Source organism: Kogia breviceps, chromosome 8, assembly GCF_026419965.1.
Source record: "Kogia breviceps isolate mKogBre1 chromosome 8, mKogBre1 haplotype 1, whole genome shotgun sequence".
NCBI lineage: Eukaryota > Metazoa > Chordata > Mammalia > Artiodactyla > Physeteridae > Kogia > Kogia breviceps.
This window is the reverse complement of record NC_081317.1, coordinates 67453404-67471469: the sequence shown is the minus strand read 5'-3', so window position 1 is coordinate 67471469 and position 18066 is coordinate 67453404. Positions and strand designations below refer to the sequence as shown.

The window sequence follows — 18066 nt, the reverse complement described above, 5'->3', positions numbered from 1 at the left end:
AGAGAATAAATAGAAAGGAAAGAAAGAAAAGGAAGGAAGGAAGGGAGAAAGGAAAAAAGAAAGAAAATAAAGTAGGATAAAATAAAGTTATTAAAATAAGAAATAATTATTAAGAAGAAAAATTTTTTGAAGTTAAAAAAAAAAAACAAAAACAGGACGGTCAGAACCCTAGGACAAATGGTGAAAGCAGAGCTATACAGAAAAAATCTCACACAGAAGCACACACATACGCACTCACAAAAAGAGAAAAGGGGGAAAAAAATAATATATCTTGCTCCCAAAGTCCACCTCCTCAACTTGGGATGATTTGCTGCCTATTCAGGTATTCCACAGATGCAGGGCACTTGAAGTTGATTGTGGAGCTTTAATCCGCTGCTTCTGAGGCTGCTGGGAGAGATCTCCCCCTCTCCTCTTTGTCTGCACAGCTCCTGGGTTTCAGCTTTGGACTTGGCCCCGCCTCTGCGCGTAGGTCACCCCGGGGGCGTCTGCTGTTCGCTCAGACAGGACGAGGTTAAAGGAGCAGCTGATTCGGGGGTTCTGGCTTACTCAGGCCGTGGGGGGGGAGGGGTACGGATGTGGGGCGAGCCTGTGGTGGCAGAGGCTGGCGTGACGTTGCACCAGCCTGAGGTGCGCCGTGCGTTCTCCCGGCGAAGTTGTTCCTGGATCACAGGACCTTGGCAGTGGCGGGCTGCACAGGTTCCCAGGAGTGGAGATGTGGAGAGTGACCTGTGCTCGCACACACGCTTTTTGGTGGCGGCAGCCGCAGCCTTAGCATCTCATGCCCGTCTCTGGTGTCTGCACTGATAGCTGCGGCTCGCACCTGTTTCTGGAGCTCCTTCACATGGCGCGCTTAATTCCTTCTCCTCTTGCACCAGGAAGCAAAGAGGCAAGAAAAAGTCTCTTTTCTCTTCGGCAGCTCCCTGCCTGTCTCTGGAGCTCTCTTAATCAGCCGCTTAATTCCCTCTCCTCGCGCCCCAGGAAGCAAAGAGGGAAGAAAAGGTCTGTTGCCTCTTTGGCAGCTCCAGACTTGCCGTGGTGCACTAACCCCCTCAGGCTGTGTTCACACAGCCAACCCCAGTCCTCTCTCGGCTTCCCCCGCCCAACCCGGTGGGTGAGCAGACAAGCCTCTTGGGCTGGTGAGTGCTGATCGGCACCGATCCTCTGCGGGAATCTCTCCGCTTTGCCTTCCGCACCCTGTTTCTGCGATCTCCTCTGCGGCTCCGAAGCTCCCCGTCTGCCACCCGCAGTCTCCGCCCGCGAAGGGGCTTCTAGTGTGTGGGAACCTTTCCTCCTTCACAGCTCCCTCCCACTGGTGCAGGTCCCGTCCCTATTCTTTTGTCTCTGTTTATTCTTTTTTCTTTTGCCCTACCCAGGTACGTGGGGAGTTTCTTGCCTTTTGGGAGGTCTGAGGTCTTCTGCCAGCGTTCAGTGGGTGTTCTATAGGAGCAGTCCCACGTGTAGATGTATTTCTGATGTATCTGTGGGGAGGAAGGTGATCTCTGCGTCTTACTCTTCCGCCATCTTCTCCTGAGCTGCCTGTATTTGTTCTTGACAAGTGATCTTAAGGAGGCTGTGTTCTAGAGTTTGGGCAAGATAACTCTTTTAGCAGTTTGTATTTTAAAAAGGCCTCTTTCTCTCTGTAGTCTCAGGTGAGTTTGGGCATTGTTTTGTACACCTTCTGGGATATTTACATTCCAAAGATATAGTAAGGTTTACATCTTTAAGGGACAGAGAAAGAATGCAAGTTTTCTCTTGGGAGTTTTGGAGTGTATTTGCCTCTTACCAGAACTCTCAGGTAATTACTATTTAAATTTTTACTTCTTAGTGCATAATATGACCTTAGTCCAATTCACTGTAGGGGAGAAATCCTCTAATATCATTCCTATCATGCCTTGAATATTAGCCTCTAGCTGAGTCATTTCCTGGTCATTTGCAGGCGGTCCTGGGAGAGGTTCTGGCTATCTCTTTCCTCCATGAGGGGTGGTATTTAGACCATTGCCCCATAGACCCAAATGATCTTCCAGAGGGTCAGGGATAGAGTTGGCGACCAGAGGTGTGTAAGAGGGAGAAGGGAGATTTATGCCAGATTTGATTTTTAATTTTGTTCTGAGTTTAATTGCTGTTCTTTTATCTCGTTAAAGGAGTACCTAAGGCTAGTCATTATATTTCTTTGTATCTGCTTTTAACTTTGGTCTTTCCATAGGTACCAATAAGACAGTTAAGATGAGAAAACTTAGAAGTTTTTCCAATTCAAAGGATCTAGTGTCTGGGCATTGACAAGTAGGATCTTCTTAATAGCAGCTTAAACCATAAATAAGCATTTTTATGGCTTAACGATGGATGCAAGAGGTGTCCCCAAAGAGAGGGCAAGAGTTGCAGCTCTCACATTATCCAGAAAGTTCATACCCCAAAGATAGTCTAAGAAAGCAAAGTCCTTTGTTGCATAGGTGTAACAATTGTGTAGTGAAAACTGTATATCTGGTTTCCCCAAGAATGTGAGACACCTCCTATTACAGACCTGCTAAACTGTAACACTAGGTGGGTGTTACTGGAATGGGACTTTTCCAGCACTAACAAAACAACAAAGGTTAGATGACAGAGGCCCCTTATGGACTGGGACCCCTTATGACAGATTACCCTGAGATCTCACACTGCTGGACAGAGTGCTGCTTGTGACTTCATGTCTCAGTACCCCAGTATGTTTGATTGGTCACCTTGGTACACACTGGCAAGTGTACCTTTCAGATGGTAGAGATCAGAGAGAATATTTTCACTGGACACAAAGCCAAGCTCTCAGGGTGTAGAACAAGGTGAAGTGAAAAACCTCATCTGTTTTTTACATAGGGAACCCACAGCAGAGTTTGTCTAAACAAATACTGGTCTGATGAGAACTGAACTCACTAGTCTGTGAAATCTGGTTCAAACAGCAGGCTTATAGGGCTTATGCCTATGTTCTAGCCTGTGGATTTTCCTCCTTAGTACAAATGACACAACAGAGACAAAAATGGTGACCATCTCTGGGAGGAAAAGAATCAATAAAAACCAAAAGTACTCTTATTAAATTTACTGGAGTTTCTATGCCAAAGAAACTTGTTACACAAATATTTTCTTCTGTTAATCTAAATTTAGAAAGAAGAAAAGGGCTGTCACCACTTTTGCTTTCACTGGAACCCTACAGACAGAGATCCAGAAGGCGGACATGGTAAGAATTCTTACCTGCTGCAAGCTCTTATCAGAGGTTCCAGGATTTCTCAGCTTCAGCAGTCCTGGGAACAGGCAGTTTTCCAGCAAATGAAGATCCTACTGACTATGCCAAAACTGTTGAGGAAGGTAAAATTTCCCCTCTACTTCTCTTGGTTCTTTTGGCTGATCTAATAATGAAATTGGCTCAAGACAGATTAACAGGAGAAAAACAAATTTTATTTGATACATATGGAGGTCCCATAGATACAGGACCTAAGAAATGACCAAAAAAGGCTGTTGATATACCCTTTTAGACAAAGAAACAATTATTTGTGAAGTTTTGGGACAACAAAGGGATTTGGGCTTGGGGTAGCAAATTAATGAAGTAACTGAGTTTATATAGCTTTCTCAACCTTGAATTCCCTGTCTCTGGTGATAAGGATGCCTTCTATCCTCCTAGTGTACAGAGGATACTTTCACATGGGAGATTTATTTCCTGTTTTAAAGAAACAAAGGTGGGTCAGAATGTTCTTCTTATACCAGCTGTTTAAGTAACTTTAATTCGAAATAATCAGTATGCTAAAATGGCATATTTGGGGGTGGCCTGCCCTGAACCCTATTATAGGTAAGAAGCAATCAAACACCCTCTCTTCTTACTCTTATATAAAGTTTCAGTTTCACGTATTTCTTGAGGTTTTTTTTCCCCCTTCACTTAAAAACACCTGTCAGTACCTAATACCATTTACCATTGATTTGTCCATTTTGGTGCTTACTGCTGTACCTTAGGTGCTTTGTGTCTGAATTCTCTTCTTATTAAAATGTATCTTTTAATAGTTCTGTTAATCAGAATATGTGTGTAGTTTAACATTCTGTCTTTGTATTGCTTTGAAATGTCTGAAAATGACCTTTTTTTCACTCTTGAAAAACAGGTTCCTTGATGGTTTTCCATGTCTCTTAACTATATTTTCTTTTTTTTTTTTTGTCTTTATCATTGTTGCTTTCTGGTTGAATATCTTAGTGCTACCTTTCAATTTACTACTCCTCTCTTCATCTGTTTCTAGTTTATCATTATCCCACATATTCTGCTGAAATTATTTTCTTTTATAGTTCTTCTTTTCATGAATGTTAATCTTTCCCTTGTATCTTTGATCATGACTAATAATTATTGTTAAGTTTCTATGAGACCATAACATTCCTTTGATCTCAGGCACTGTTATTTATAGAGTTCCCAGTGTTACTCTAACTTATAGCCAGGGTGAGAACCATTGTTTTAAATTATTTCAGTATGATGTACAGTGATTGTATCAACATTTTAAAGATGAAGGAAGTCAAAGAAGAAATGTGCTGAACAATGTGATGAGATTAGACAAGGGACAAGAATTGGGACTAGTAATTCTTAAACTAGATTATAAATTAAATATTTAAGTATCTATAGTCAGGGAAAAGTTTAAAAAGGTATCTTTCATAAATTCTTAGAATGCTTTTTTTCTTGCAGATTAATTCAAACTGGTTTTGTAAAGGAGAGTGTTAAGTTTGATCAGATATTTTTTAGAAATACAATGGTGATAGTACTGAACATCTTAAAAATATCCTGTTTGGGATATTTTTAAGGTTAATTAGAGACACTGGTTTTTTGTCTGAATAGTAATAAATTAAATTTTTACTGCATTTAGAGATCAGTATCTTTTTTTTTTTTTTTTTTTTCCGGTATGCGGGCCTCTCACTGTTGTGGCCTCTCTCGTTGCGGAGCGCAGGCTCTGGAAGCGCAGGCTCAGTGGCCATGGCTCACGGGCCCAGCCACCCCGCGGCATGTGGGATCTTCCCGGACCAGGGCATGAACCCGTGTCTCCTGCATCGGTAGGCAGATTCTCAACCACTGCGCCACCAGGGAAGCCCGAGATCAGTATCTTTAAAAGATAGTTTTAGTAAATTTTACAGAGTTCTTTAACACCTGCATGAGAGGTGAATTATAAAATACAAAATAAAATCTGGGACTTTATATTCTGAAATGTCCTTATTGAATAACCTGAAAACACTCTTCTTAAGAAATGCTAGATAAAATATAACAGACATCCTGTAAAAAAACTTTTTTGTTAGGGAGAATTTTAAACATAAAGAAGTAGAGATAAAGAAAGTATAATGAACTCTCATACTTTTAGCACTCAGCCTCAATAGTCCTTATAACCTGTGGTCAATTCAGTTCCATCTATTTTCCCCACTACTGGGTTATTTTGAAGCACATTGTAGACATCATATTTTTTTTCATTAATATTTCCTTATGTACCTCTAAAATATAGGAACTTTTTTTAAAAATAAAGGAATCACAATTCCTTAATGTCTGTAGGTATTTAGCAAGTAATTAAATTTCTAATTGATATACCATAAATGTTTTTTCTTTTTTATAGTTTTTTTAAAAATTCTAAGATCGAAATAGGTCTATAGCTGTGACTTTACAGTTTCTTTTAATCTATTGATATATGTTTCCTTCATCTCTTCTCTTTTTTGCTTTTTTAACTATGTTGGTTCTGGTTTTCCACAATACAGGTTTTGCTGATCATATCCTCATGGTGTAGTTTAATGTTTTCCTCTGTTCTCTGCATTTCCTGTAAATTGGTATTTTGCAGGCTTGACTGAGTTCAGAATTCTCATATACTGCCAGAAAATATTTTACGTATTCATGTCTTCTTATTATTTTTACTTCTTCAGCTGATTCCCCTTTAGTCCTTTTTATAAGGTCCTTCCAAATTCCTTATTCCCTTATAAATTGGGTTTTCTGTAGCATCAGTTTCCTTCTGCTTTCTTAAGTTCATTGAATGTTGCCTTTCCTAAAGATACTGCATTACATCCACCCTAGGGTCTAGAGGAAGTATTTACATTGCTATTTCTTTAACATCTACTACGCTAATACAAAAACAAAAAATCCTGTCCTTTGAGATGATTATGATGCAGTTTATATCATCCTCAGTCTACCCTGATGTTGTCTGCTACTCTTTCCTTGTCTACTCCCATGTCATTAATTGAGAATTTTTGACATCTAACTTAGTTTTTCTTTAAACCAGTTCTCCTAACATTATCATAGTTCATTTCATTATCTGTTGAAGAACTCACCCAAGGACACCTTACAGTTTCTGTCTTTGACTCTGCAGTGTTGTCCATACTTTACAACAGTAGTCCATCTCTGAAGTTGTAAACTGTTAATTATACCACTCTGGTTATATCCTCCTGTTTTTAGCTTTCTTTTTGTATACTGTGCTCTTGATCTTGTTCCTTTCTATCTATTCTAGGGCTAACACCTCGTTCCTTTGTTTGTTTTTCACCACTTTCTTTGGTTATTATCATTACTTTCCCCCTCTAGTAGCTCAAGAATATGTTTTAGCTTATTTTTATATTCTCCTTTGATCTTTAACTATCAGCAGTTATCTATCCTTTTTCTTTTCTGCTCTTCACCCTTAAGAATAGCCTTGCCACCTTGATTTTCTTATTTCGTAATTACTCTCTTATTTTTTTCCCCTAGATGTTTCATTTGAATTGGTTTAAAAATTCAGATCACACAGAAGAGCTAATAATCCACAACTATCCAGTTGCAATGAAAAGCTCTGTTCTTCCAACTTTAATCCTTTTCTCCAGAGGGAGACCATTTTGACTCTGTTAACTTCTGGTATTTCAGTCTCTTTGTTACCTATACCAATCACTGTGTTCCTCCTCTTTTCCTCAGATTACACATTTCACTATTTTATTTCTTATATTAGCTATCATTGTAACCTAGGGTAATATATTTGTAACTTTATTTCTTGTTCCAGCAACCATTGGCAATATTTGATGATTTCTCAATTTCTAAGGTTAACACTTCTCTCCCAAGCTGCTGTTTAGCTTTCCTCCTTGCTTTCACCTCTCAGCCTCTAAAATTTGTACTTTTATGTTAAGACTAACATTTATGTTCTGTTCAGTAACCATACTTAACACTTTAGTGCTTTGTAGGTAATTTTAAATTTGAAAAACAACAACAATGCTTATATTACATTGAGGATTTTTTGTTTTAGAGCCTAGGAGTATGCTATAATTTCATCCCGTTTCTTGTAAAGTTTTCTCCCACTAGAATTGCTTTTTTTACTTTCACGTTTTCCTTTATAATGTCCTCTCTGGGTGTTTTGTTTTTGTTCTGAACTAAATCATAGCAAGCAGTCTAACACTCAACTTTTTTCTGAAATCTTTCTTCTAGAGTCCCTCTGCTCCTGTTGGGTCTGAGTGTGCTTCAGGCTTGCTGCCCAGCTTTCATCATATAACTTAACTTTACTACTTTCCAGGATTAGATCTATTTTCTGGACCTGATATCATCTCTTTGGATTTACTCCTCTGGTTTGGTATTATATCTTAAGAAAGTAACTTCTTAAATGCTGCTTTTGAGGTAAACTTTGAATCTTTGAAGGTTTGGGAATGCCTGTATTCTTCTGGGTAACAATTCTAAGTTGAAAGCCTTGCTTGAGATGAGAAAACTCAAAATAATGAAACCAAATGAAAATAAAAAGCCATTCTTACCCTTCAGATCTTTTCCCTATAGGTAGTCTTTACTAACTTCTTAATTACCAAGTTCAGTGAATTTTTTCTCTTCTGTTTCTATCTTATTTAACCTGTAAATAATACTTGATAACTCTTCTCATAAAACTCTTTGCTCTTCATTTCTTTTCTAAGGGAACCTTATTTTTATTAAAATACACAGAAAAATGCAGTAATCAATTAATTTTTACACAGTTAATTCTAGTTTTCCTCTTATTTCTGTCTGTTTCTTTTCAAGTTCTTTGCTACATTCTTCTTTATGCCCTCCATCCCTGACATTTCTGGGTAGTCCTTAAATGTGTGACCTCAAGGATTTGATCTATGACCTTCTTCTCTTCCTACCTTATACCTTATATCTGAGCATCATATATGTCTATGATTATAGCTACCTTCTTTATGCATAATGACTATGAAATCTGTAGCAAAAGCACATTATGTTCCCCTTAGCCTTCATAAATCTAGCTGCCTATAGGATATCTCAGTCTGAATATATCATAGGTAACTCATTTCATAATGTGCCAAATTGAATTCATCATTCCTCCAAAACTATCCTTGTTCTGTATGTCCTATTCTGTGAATTGTAATACTGGATACCCAGCCTCTCAAATCCCAAATCAAGAAATCCTTCCTAACTACTCATATATCAAGCTGATTACTACAAATCTTCCTTTTGATTGTCTTGTAGGTGCTTCTGACTCCAAATATCTAAAATTCATCTTTCCTTTCAAGCTTACTCTTCTTCTGTGTCTTGGTGCTTCCTATATACCTACACAGTAAGAAATCTCAGATTCAGGATGGATTCCTCAGGGATCAAGGTATGCAGTGCACAGCCCAGTCATTTTCACCATATATATTCTATTATAGTTTCTGAAATACTTTATTGTTTCATATCTGAGACCTTTTTCAAACAATAGTTACTGAAAAGTAGATCCAAATTCTTATTCACTCATGATCCAAATTCTTATTCACTCATGATTTCTGTTGAAAACATGATGTTCCCATTACCATTGACAAGAAGCTCAAACTGGACTGTCTCTGCCCTTGTGCAATTTATGTTATGTAATTTTCTTGGCTGTCCCCATACTTGGATGTTTGGTTATAGTTTAGGGAGGTATTGCATTAGATATGATTGACCAAATGTGATCTGAAAAGTATGTTTGGCTAGCCAAATTTGTGGTAGAAATGGACAGACTTAAAGTAGAAATGAAAAGAGATGAAGACAACAAAAGTTTAGTTGTTTTGATACTAAACAGGTATCTGGGGTAATTGTTTACTCAAAAAAAAAGTTTTATTGAGACATTATTCACATACCATATGATTCCCCCTTAGCCATACATTTTAATTTTAAATTGAAGAAGCAAGACTAGAATCTATATGAGCATGAATAGTGAGAAATTGTATTCAGATATTATTCCCAACACCTTTAATAATAGAGTTTATATTTTTCTCAAACCATTCTCAAAGAACTTTTTAAGGTTAGTAGTTGAGGGTGAGGGATTATGGAAAAGACAACCATTTGTCTTCTAGAATGGTGTTAGGGACAAAGGAACAGAAGGAAAGGATTTTCCGTGTTACAGATTTTCCAATCATAACTTCTTCCTCACTAGTTTCTGTGATTTTGCAGTAAATATTTCTGTGCTGTGCTTCAGCAATTTCTTTTGCTTCTGTTATCAGAAACAGCTAAAATCAGACCTCAGGATGGAAACTGGTGAGAGAATGCCTTTTTGAGTACATTTCTTTTAAAAAATAAATGTACTTTTGTGTGAAATCCTTTTGATTTAATCCTGTACGATCTTGAAGATAACATATCTTCTTGACTGGGTTTGAATACAAGTAATATTTAGCATAAATGCAAGATAGGAGAGTCCTGGAAGGGCAGCAATTCAAAGAAAAGATATACTTATTTATTGAAATGTCTTAGGTTGCATGAAGAGTTGAGAGTATATCTGGAGAAGTATATCAGTTAGTATTTGGTTTGGCTGCATATTACCAAATATACAAATAATAGTGGATTTATGTTTCTCTGAAGTAAAATAAGTTTGAAACTATAGATTATGCTGGACTTGGTGGCTCCCTGGTTGTCAGGAAGCTACTTACTTGTACTCTTTCTCGTCTTCCAACCTTTGCACTGACTTCCATTCTCAGGGTCACCTATGGTTGCAAGATGGTCATTGTATAGCTTCAGCTACTGTGTCTTCATTCTAGGTAGCCTGAAGGAGGAAGGGGCAAGGAAAATGTATGCACTTTATAGCTAAATCACCAAGGAGTAGAATTGTTGGATCATAGTGTGAATGTATGTATAACTTTGTAAGAAAGTGCTGAACATTTTTGCAAAGTGACTGTTCAGTTTAACATTCCTACCAGCAATGAGAGTTCCAGTTGCTCTACAACTTTTTAAACATTTGGTATTGTTAGTCTGTTAAAAAGTTTCCATTTTAATGTGTGTGTGAAAGTATCTTTGGTTTTAATTTGTATTTCCCTAATGATTAGTGATATTCAGCTGTTATTCATAAGTACTTTTGGGCAATTTTATATCTCCTTTTTAAGTCTGTTCAAATGTTCCCCACCTCTTTTTTTATTACTGAATTAGAGGAGTTTCTGTTGTCATGAAGATATTCTACATTTTTCTCTGGACTCTTTATTCCAGAAAAATGTCTATTTGTTGTACATCCCTTGTTCATTCCTTGTATATATATTCATTTGTATTATTTTTTAGATTCTACGTGTAAGTGATATCATATAGTATTTGTCTTTCTCTGACTTATTTCATGAAGCATAACTTTCTCTAGGTCCGTCCACATTGCTGTAAATGGCAGAATTTTTTTTTTTTCTTGCTGAGTAACATTCCATTGTGTATATATACCACATCTTTTTCATCCATTCATCTGTTGCTGGGCGTTTGGGTTGCTTCCATATCTTGGCTGTTGTAAATAGTGTTGATGTGAATGTAGGGGTGCATGTAGCTTTTCGAATTAGTCTTTGTTTTTTATGAGTATATACCCAGGAGTGGAATTGCTGGATCATGTGGTTGTTCTATTTTTAGGTTTTTTTTTTTTTTTTTGCGGTATGTGGGCCTCTCACTGTTGTGGCCTCTCCTGTTGTGGAACCTGTGCTCCGGACGCGCAGGCTCAGTGGCCATGGCTCACAAGCCTAGCCACTCTGCGGCATGTGGGATCTTCCCGGACGGGGGCACAAACCCATGTCCCCTGCATCAGCAGGTGGGCTCTCAACCACTGCACCACCAGGGAAGCCCTATTTTCAGTTTTTTGAGGAAACTCCACATTGTTTTCCATAGAGGCTGCACCAATTTACATTCCCACCAACGTTGTAGGAGGGTTTTCTTTTCTCCATATCCTCTCCAATATTTATTATTGGTAGACTTTTTGATGATAGCCATTCTGACAGGTGTGAGGTGATCTCATTGTTTTGATTTGCATTTCTCTAATAATTAGCAATGTTGAGTATCTTTTCATGTGCCTGTTAGCCATCTCTATGTCTTCTTTAGTAAAATGTTTATTCAGGTTTTCTGGCCTTTTTTTTTTCTAACAATGTTTTAGTCGTTTTTATTGCAGAGTTCTTGTAGATATTTCAATAGATTTGTTCCTAGATATTTTTTTTGTTTAGTATTGTTTACTGTTATAAATTATATTGGTTTAGAATGTTCGTTTTTTAATTGTTTCTGATATATGGTATTACAATAGATTTTTATATATTGATTTTGTATCTTGCAACCTTACTACATTCACTTAGTAATTTGTATTTATTTTTATTTTAAAGGGAACTTTATTTATTTATTTATTTATTGGTTGTATTGGGTCTTCATTGCTGCTTGGGCTTTCTTTAGTTGCAGGGAATGGGGGCTACTCTTCATTGCAGTGTGCAGGCTTCTCATTGTGGTGGCCTCTCTTGCTGCAGAGCACAGGCTGTAGGTGTGTAGGCTCATTAGTTGTGGCTCATGGGCTCTAGAGTGCAGGCTCAGTAGTTGTGGCCCACAGGCTTAGTTGCTCCGCGGCATGTGGGATCTTCCCAGACCAGGGCTCAAACCTGTGTCCCCTGCATTGGCAGGTGGATTCTTAACCACTGCGTGACCAGGGAAGCCCACTTAGTAATTTTTAGATTCTTTTAAGTTTTCTATATACACAGTCATATCGTGTGTGAATAATGATAGTTTTACTTCTTCCTTTCTAATCATTATACTTTTAATTTCCTTTTCTTGTGGTATTGCACTGGCCAGGACCTCCACTACAATGTTGAATAGAAGTCCTGATTTTGGACATGCATATTAAGTTTTTTAACTCAAGAAGAACAAGATCAATATTTTGCCATTAAGTAATTAACTTTAGGTCTTTTGTAGTTACTGTTAATCAGAATGAAGAAATTTGCTTTTATTTTTATTAGTTTGCTGAGTTTTTATCATGAACTGTTGTATAATTTTAATAGAGACAATTTTGGCATTTATTGAATTGATCATATGTTACTTTTCTCATTTATTCTAATAATGTGGTAAATTATATTGATCGAATTTTGATTGTTCAGTTAACCTTGCATTTCTGTTGTAAATAACTCAGTCGAGATTCTTTTTGTTTTTTTGGTTTTTTCCTGCACCACATGGCTTGCAGGATCTTAGTTCTCTGACCAGGGATTGAACCTGGGTCCTGGCAGTGAGAGTGACTGCCAAGCCCTAACCACTGGAACACCAGGGAATTCCCAAACTCAGTCAAGATTTATTATTCTTTTAAAAATTACTGGATTCAATTTGCCAGTGTTTTTTTGTTGTTGGTTTTTGTTTTGTTTTGGTTTTTTAAGTATTTTTTCTTATATGCTTTATGAGAGTTATTTACCCACAATTTTCTTGTCATGTCCTTATTACATTTTGGTATCATGTTTGTGCTCTTTTAAAATGTGTAGAGAAATGTTTTTTAATTTTTGTTTACTGAGTTTTTATAAGCTCATTGTTTATTTGTTCATCAGATGTTTGGAAAAATTCACCAAGAATGTCACTGGGCATTCATTGAATATTCTTTGTAGAAAAATTTTAAATTATACATTCAACTCATTTAACAAATATTAAAAATTTAGAATTTTATATATTTTCCTGTGTCAGTTTTTTTTTTTTGCGATACGCGGGCCTCTCACTGTTGTGGCCTCTCCCGTTGCGGAGCACAGGCTCCGGACGTGCAGGCTCAGCGGCCATGACTCACAGGCCCAGCTGCTCCATGGCATGTGGGATCTTCCCAGACTGTGGCACGAACCCGTGTCCCTTGCATTGGCAGACAGACTCTCAACCACTGCGCCACCAGGGAAGCCCTCCTGTGTCAGTTTTAATAAGTTGTGTTTCTAAAGAAACTTGCCCAATTTCTTAGAATTTTTCAAACTTATTGCAGAATGCTTTTGTACTCTTAAACATTTTTAATATTTAAGTTTTGGTAACGCTGTCAACATTGCAATTCCTGATTTGTGTAATTTATGTTTTCTCTCTCTTTTTTCTTTATCAGTCTTTCTAGTAGTTAAAAGCAGTTTATTAATGCTTCTAAAAAGCCAGCTTTTAAAGATTGCTTTGGTCTATTTTCCTTTTCACTGATTTCTGCTTATATATTTTTCCTTCTGTGGTCCTTAGCTGATTTGTTGTTCTTTTCTTAGCCTGTTGAAACAAAAGCTCATTAAATAATTTTTTCAGCCTTTCTTTTTAATTGCATTTCACTCACTTTTTGGTTATCATTGAATTTAAAGTATTTTCTAACTTTTTCTTCATCCCATGCATTATTTAAAATTATGTTGCTTAATTTCTGAATATAGGGATTTAAAAATTATTTTTCTGTTATTGATTTTTAGTTTAATCCCATTGTGATCAGAGAACATTATGGAAAATAGTACATGTTGTGATATTTTTATCAGTGGCCATATTTTTCATAAGAAATTTTTAATTTAAGTGCCATTGATAAGTTTACATCAGTTCAATGCAGATCTTCATATTTTTCAGTGTTGTTTGTTTTTGTTGAAGTGTTAAACAGCACGAATTTACAGAATACTGAGTATTATTGACTTAAAAATAATTTAATATACTTTGTAACTGGAAAAATTTTCATCAGACTGTTAAGAGTGTTGATATACACTTTGCTGCACAGCAGAAATTTACACAACATTGTGAATCAACTATACTTCAGTAAAATTTTTAAAAAAGAGTGTTGATTCAGAGAATGAAAAGAATAGGTAGTGATAAAGCTGACTTTCACATTTTTCCATGGTCCTCTTCAGTGTTGTTATTTCTTCAATATTTTAAAGAATTACATAATTTAATCATGGTCTCTAACATTTAATCAACATTATGGGTCTTAAATAGATAAAATAGTTGCTTGCTCCATTGTTTATATTTTGAATGGAAATCATATAGTGTATGATTCCTTTAGTATTTGTTGATAATTGCTTTGTGGCCTACCATGTGGTCTACTTTCATAAATATTTCAGCCACATTTGAAAAGGATGTATGTGCATCAGTTGTTAGGTGTTTCTTTTTTTTTTTTTTGGCGGTACGGGGGCCTCTCACTGTTGTGGCCTCTGTGCCTCTCCCGTTGCAGAGCACAGGCTCTGGACGCGCAGGCTCAGCAGCCATGGCTCACGGGACTAGCTGCTCTGTGGCATGTGGGATCTTCCCGGGCCTGGGCACGAACCCATGTCCCTTGCATTGTCAGGCAGACTCTCAATCACTGCGCCCAGGGAAGCCCAGGTGTTTCCTTTTGATTGCTTGTATTTCTCAGTGAAATGTAGGAAGTGGAAATTAAGAATGAGGGTTGCAGTTTTGGTGATTGAGGAGAAAGGAAAAGATATGAGTTGTCTAGAATGAGAGTAAATGAACTAAGGAAGTATAAAATGATAGGTGAGCAGCACTAAAGACCCATTTGAGGTTATCATTTATGAATTTAAAGAGCGATCAATCTGAATTCATGTATGTTTCCATCAGCCATAATTATATGTGATAGGTGGAAACTGAATAGTCACAATTAAATTGAACTCTTTTAGCTTCCCCATTGTCTTTGGTGTTCTAACCCTTTGCTTTGATCTGTGCAAGTATAAGTCTTTTTAAAATTAATCTTTATCTCCTCTCAGAAGATTCTTTTAATATGAGCCGAGGTATCTTTAATGCCAATTAAGTTTCTTCTTTTATTAGAAACTTTTTTCTTCACTGTGTTCTTTTTCTTTCTCTATCTAGAGCTCTTAGAGTTGTACTTTCTGTGTTGATCCTCTACATTTCTTAGTTTTTTGCCTCTCTTTCTCTCTATCTCTGATACAGGAAACTGGGAGTTTGTCTTGACTTTGTCTTCCAGATTATTACTTGTTCTCCTTAGTTGTATTCAACCTTTCATTGAAATGTAATTGTTTAAAAAATGTAAACTGTTTTATTTTCTGCTCCTTTTTGATGATCATCTAATGATTCTTTGTATTTTTAAACTCTTCTGCAATCTCTCTGAGGGTAACAAGTAGAATATTTTTTAAAAAGTTCTCTTCCTGTATTATCTTTGTTTCTTTTGAGGTCAGTTGTTCTGCTCTTCATTTTTTTTTCAATTAAAAAAATTGATTTATATTATTTTTATTTCTGGCTGTGTTGGGTCTTCGTTGCTGCGTGCAGGCTTTCTGTAGTTGCGGTGACTGAGGGCTACTCTTTGTTGCGGTGCACAGGCTTCTCATTGTGGTGACTTCTCTTGTTGCAGGGCACGGGCTCTAGGCACACGGGCTTCAGTAGTTGTGGCACATGAGCTCAGTAGTTGTGACTCACGGGCTCTAGAGCACAGGCTCGGTAGTTCTGGCGCACGGACTTAGTTGCTTAATGGCATGTGGGATCTTCCTAGACCAGGGATCGAACCCATGTCCCCTGCATAGGCAGGTGGATTCTTAACCACTTTGCCTCCGGGGAAGCCCTGCTCTTCATTTTGATTTGACTTTTTAATGTTTCCTTCCTCCACCCCAGCTCCCAGTAGATGATGATCTTTGATTATCTTTGGATATTTGTGGTTTTTGTATGTGTGCAGAAAATTTTTTTTATGCTTGTTGATGCTTTCTTCTGTGTACTTTATTTATTTTTTTGCAGTACATGGGCCTCTCACTGTTGTGGCCTCTCCTGCTGCGGAGCTCAGGCTCCGGACGTGCAGGCTCAGCGGCCATGGCTCACGGGCCTAGCCGCTCCGTGGCCTGTGGGATCTTCCTGGACCTGGGCACAAACCTGTGTCCCCTGCATCGGCAGGCGGACTCTCAACCACTGCGCCACCAGGGAAGCCCATGTACTTTAAATAGAGTGTATTTCCTCTGCTCTCTGTCACCTATTCCTATCTGCTTTTACTCTTTCAGGAATTCTTCTATATTTCTGATTTGCTGCTGGCACCTTTTCTTCTTTTTCCAAGCTGTCATGAATTTATTTGTATAAAGATTTTCTTAAATTCCTTTTCATCCTTTTTAGCTATTGATGTCATCTGTTTTACTGGGACATCTATTATAAGCTACATCATACATTATTATCATTAATGCTTTAAACAGTTGTCAGTGTTCCTTTAAAATTTTTAAGAAATGAAAGGAAATAGTCTGATTACCCACATATGTATTATTTGGGGGTTCTTAATTCATTTTTGCATATATGAATTTGTATCTGGTATCATCTCCCTTTAATCCAGAAAATTTCCTTGAGCATTTCTTTGTAGTTTTGGTGGTGTGTTCACGCAGCATTCATTTATCCAAAAATAATGTTTGTTTTGACATAAATTTTGAAGGTTATTTTTTGTGGGCCATAGAATTTTAGGCTAACAGCTTTCTTTCCTCCCTACCAGCACTTTGCCTTCTGGCCTCAGTCTTTTTGAAGAGATGTCAGTTGGATTTCTTATCTTGGTGTTACTGTATGTTTGTGGCTGCTTTAAGATTTACTCTTTTTGTCTTTGATTTTTAGAAGTTTGATTATGATGTACCTAGGTATGGATTTATACTGATTGGGGTTAGGTAACTTTTTTTGATTAGTGGACTGTTGCTTTTTAAAGAACTTAGAAAAAAACTGTCTAATATTTTTCAAATATTTCTTCTGTATATATTTTCTCTACATCACATTTTTCTTTTGATGTTAAGTAAGTTTCAACTGATGGTTGTCTATTGTGGGTGATATATTGTATAAGCTCTGGATAGTGTAGATTTTAATTTTTCTCTAAAGTATTGAGTTTTGTTCTAGTAGGCAGTTCAGTTAAATCTACTGGCAGATTAGCTTGATCCTATGAAAACTTGGTTGTAGGCTCTGTTAGGACAGGTCTGTTTCAGTTTTGCCTTTATTTCTGATGTGGTTCTTATTCCTCAAGTATGGCTTTTCTGGAAGTTCAAATGGAAAGCATGAAGTATTTACCTTTTTACTCCAAATTCTGCCTCTCCAAGGACTAAGCAGCTGTTGAAATCTCTTCACTACTCTTTCAGGTTTCCAGTTACTGCCTCTCCCTGGACTTCTTGGATTTTCATCTCATACACAGAGAGGAGTTCAGGAGTCAGCCCCCCATGTCTCCCTTCCCCCCCTGGGATTTCTGCTTTCAACTTCTACCTCTTTTAGCAGCTCCAAAGTTCATTCCCTGATACTTCTACCCAGTAAAACTACAGCTTTGTACAATAACTCTGTCCTCTTTTCCAGTGCCTACATATGCATTACACAGACTGTATAGTCCCCTCAGGATAAAGATGGATAAATGTGGACCTCATTCAGTGTGATTTCATTCTTCAAGGATCAGATCCCATCCAGTTTCTCTCGCTTTTGTTTGCTTGCCAGTGCCTTCAAACAGTGTTTTTAAAGTTTTCCAGAGCTTATAATTCATCTCAGCAGGAGCATTAGCCCAGGATAAATTACTCTGTCATTACAGGAAGTCTGTATTTTTAAAAATGATTTAAAATTATCGTTATTATTTACCATTTCACTGGTGTTTGGAGCTGAAGGAGAATGCTCTTGATTGTTTCAAATTTCTCTTTAAGGGAATCAATACAGTCTTGGTCTTGAGACCTTATCCTTGAGTTTTCCACACACCAAACTCCTGTAATTGTACTGTATGAAATTAATTCATGATTATGAGCATGGTATTCATTCATTAAATATTTAGTAAGATCTATGTTTCAAGACTTCTAGCTGCTGAGAACAGATTGTTGAACAAGGCAGATGAGACCTTTTTAAATACTACAAGCTATTGAAGCCTATAATTCAGTGGTGAAAGTATCATGTAAGAAGAGATACATGGTGAATTGAAGAGGTAGGCAGCAGACAGGTAATGTAGGACTCGTAGAGTTTTATTCTAAGTGTAATGGAAAGCCATGAGTGCATTTACA

General features: G+C 37.2%; 1 protein-coding gene across 7 annotated transcripts in view; it reads left to right on the top strand.

Moving 5' to 3' along the window:
- The window catches only part of JAK2 (Janus kinase 2), a 145457-nt gene that overhangs the window by 25322 nt on the left and 102069 nt on the right, over positions 1-18066 (top strand). For 3 of the 7 annotated variants that reach the window (XM_059071817.2, XM_067041583.1, XM_067041582.1), the window contains one exon: positions 3130-3330. The exons of 2 other annotated variants lie outside the window; for them this stretch is intronic. The gene's annotated coding sequence lies outside the window, so the exon portion shown is untranslated. The remainder of the gene's footprint in view (positions 1-3129; positions 3331-18066) is intronic. 2 more of the 7 variants (XM_059071820.2, XM_059071821.2) reach the window with 1 other exon arrangement.